The sequence below is a fragment of the Lolium rigidum genome, chromosome 2, assembly GCF_022539505.1.
Source record: "Lolium rigidum isolate FL_2022 chromosome 2, APGP_CSIRO_Lrig_0.1, whole genome shotgun sequence".
In the NCBI taxonomy this organism is placed as follows: Eukaryota; Viridiplantae; Streptophyta; class Magnoliopsida; order Poales; family Poaceae; genus Lolium; species Lolium rigidum.
The window spans coordinates 163990767-163993953 of record NC_061509.1 but is presented as its reverse complement, the minus strand read 5'-3'; the positions used below and the strand labels follow the sequence as shown (position 1 = coordinate 163993953).

Genomic DNA, 3187 nt, shown 5'->3' with positions numbered 1-3187 from the left:
ATGCGGATTTTCTACCTAGGGTGGTAGCTACGCATACCCTTAGAACCATTTGATGTTGTCTCGTGATTCACGCTGCCGTTAACTTCTGTTAGGCTTGTTCACATGCATGTTTCCTGTCCCGGAAAAAGAGGAACCGGTGCCCCATTCATCTTAACGAAAGAAAGTGCAAAAAATATCTTCCTGGCCTGCAAACGGAGCCGTGTCCTCATGACTTTTCAGAAAACAAGGACGGTGCATGTCCCATCAACGGAAAAAAGCAGCACTGTACTGCAAAAAAAAAAAAAACGCCCCGCTCCACCAACCCGGTCCCGTCCGTATACAAAAGACAGAAAGGCACACCGTGCCGGCAACGAGCATGGAGACGCGCCTCGAATCTGCAGGCGGCAACCTCAACACCGGCGGCGGGATCCCAATGTGGTGCAGGGCGCTGGTGGACTCCACAGAAATGTCTCGTGCGCCTGGTCACCTCTGACGCCCGGCCGTCTCCGCTCGCGGTGTCACCGAGCCCAACGTCTTGCCGCCCCGAGCTGCTCCAGGTCGCCGCCCCAGACACCTTCCTCCGCCGCTCCGGCCGGCCACGCTGCTCCAAAATCTTCAGCTGGCCGCGCTGCTCCAAACCGACGGCCGACCCCAACCTGCATCGCACCCCCATCGTCCCGCAGCATGTGCCCCCACCGCCCCCACATCTTGCCCGCATCCCCGTGAGAGCGGCTGAGGAGTTCCCATGAGGAAGTAAGAGGCCGGTGGATGCGCCCGTTGCTCCGCGCGCCGTAGATATGCTTTCACATTCTGAGGCAACAACAGCGTAAAAAGATGAGAATTGTGAATTTCCGATGTTGCCATAACAGCGGAAGACGGTAGTGATATGTAATGATGGAGAAGGGGGGCAAGAGAATAACAAGAGTCATTTACCTTTTTATTCAACACTAAAGCCTGGTCGCTATCCACTTCGGCTTGCTTGAGACTGCATAGATTCAACGTACTCCCTCCGATCGGATAAAATTGATGCGGGGGTGCAGAGGGAGTAGCCTACTTACATGTACCTATGTTGCGTCGATTAAAAATGGACAGAGGGAGTAGCTTCTAAGCGCTGATTTCAGACAACTGTGAACAAAACGAATGATAGAAAGTATACCGGCAAGTTCCAGATAAGCAGCTGCTCTGTTGCAATGGTATGTCCCGTTTGTGCAATTCAATTCAAGTGCATCGGAATAGAATTCAATTGCCTTGCCCCATTGTTTTCTTTTGAAAGAATCATTTCCAGGAAAAGGACGGAGGCTGAAAGCTCGTCTCCCTCGAACCAAAAGGCTGTCAAAGATGAACGTTGATGCTGCTTTTTCTCACCATTTGGGGAAGTCTGCTATCGGCGTGGTTGCTCGTAACGATCAGGGAACTGTGCTCGCTGGAGTTGGTTCCCCTATATGTACCTGCAATAACGTAGAGAAGGCGAACTGAAGATCACTAATTTGGCTCTACTGTCGGCCAGAATGCTTCTAACAGAATCAGACCAAATCAGTCTCAACTCTGGAGTTTATATAAGGAGATTGCTGAAGCTACAAGTGTGTTACCAGTTTGCTCTGTTTCCCATACTAGGAGAAAGCTCAACGTTGTGGCACATACTCTGGCACAACAAGCTAGTAGTTCAGGTTCCTGTAAACCGCTGGTTTGATCCTGTGCCGTCAACTTGCTTTGCAAGATGATGTAAACATTGTTTATGAGTAAAGTATGAGCTTTTTCCCCTAAAAAAGGAATCATTTCCCTGTAAAGTACAGAAAACTAATTTGTAGACACAAGCTATGAACATGTCATAAAATCAAACAGAATCTTAAATATTTTTACTTAGCTATTATGTGGTTTCGGTGGGGGCCAGATGCAGGTCCTGGTAATTAGCATACACAAATATTCAGATGAAAATGTCTTGATTTTCCAGTGATTAGTGGTCATTTGCATCCTCTTCTAATATATCAGTATATTACAGTAACAGACTCACACTCGAGATACATAAGCAAAAACTATATACCCACTAATTGCCAAAATCAGTGTGTAGGACTAGACAGGAAACATACACAACTACCATAATCATACGCTGGTTCACTCAATTCTTCAGAACTACCACATAAACCTTGATTATTTCCAACAAGTAGCAAGAACAAAGAGCTGGTATAGAAATCGGGTCCTATGGAATATTAACAACCCAACACATTTTCCCCACACACACTTTAGCTACCAAGGTCTTTGCATTAAAAAAAACTCTTTAGCAGCTATATGACGCATCAACATCACCACCCGCTACTAGTGAGAGTACCAAACTGAATGCCTAATTATCTGTTCTTGAAAGGGAAAAATGCATATCCAAGGTAACATGAAAGATGAATTCGTCTTTATCCATGTGCTGCTACACATGAAAGAGATAACTGTACCTTTTCTTTCAACAGCTCTGATGCATCAACATCACGGTTGATTAAGGGAACAGTGGCCTGTAAAAGCGGCCGGACGGCCGGTGCTACTACTACCTCCTGCGCCGCCCCTGCCACCGTTCTGCTCGGACGGGGCCTCTCCTACAGGACCGAGATCCCGTCCCAAGCTCCACGGCGCCACCAAGGACGAGCAGCACATCACCTACCTATTGCTGCCACCAGACCGTCCTTCCCACTCAGGTAGCCACGGGATTCGGTCCCTTCTTCCCTGGCCACCCGCGGCGCTACCAGTCGACAGCCCGCTCTTCCTCTCCCCCACAATTTCTCTGCCGCTCACCTCAGTCCGACGGTGGAGGCTGCTGCCGATCCAGCGGGGCAGCTGGTGCTCGCGGTGGCCGGTGGTGCGGGGGGAACGAGCGCCGTGCGTTGGTGGACGGGAACAGGTGCGGGAAGGGGATCTTGCGACGGTCGGGACAACGGGGAGGGCCGAGTGGCGGCGCGGGGCAAATAGAGGGCTGGCATGGGGAAAGGGAAGCTGATGCTGCGTGGGTGGATTTGGGACGGCACGGTGGTTGGGTTAGAGGGGCTGGCGGCGCGGTGAGAGCCAGTAGGCGGCCTTGTGGTGTTCGAGAAGAGGAAGCGGCGCTGTTGTGGTGGCGAAGAGCAGAGACACCTCGTTGGCGTCGGGTCGGCCAGGAAGGAGGCGGGGCCATCGGGGAAGAAGGCGAGGGAGGAGTGCGGGAGCCGCGCCGGTGGGCCGCCGGCAGAGA

The 3187-nt window shown here is 51.3% G+C and overlaps 1 long non-coding RNA gene across 2 annotated transcripts; it reads right to left on the bottom strand.

Annotated features, from left to right (window-relative positions):
- Positions 1-662: 662 nt before the first annotated feature.
- Positions 663-2776, bottom strand: LOC124687615. 2 transcript variants are annotated; one of them, XR_006998257.1, is made up of 5 exons: positions 2421-2776; positions 1569-1759; positions 1136-1427; positions 913-1043; positions 663-789 (listed from the first exon to the last, which is right to left on the bottom strand). It is a non-coding gene; the product is annotated as an uncharacterized LOC124687615 (long non-coding RNA). The 2 variants fall into 2 exon arrangements; XR_006998256.1 differs by having other exon boundaries at positions 1569-2773.
- Between the last annotated feature and the right edge of the window lie 411 nt (positions 2777-3187).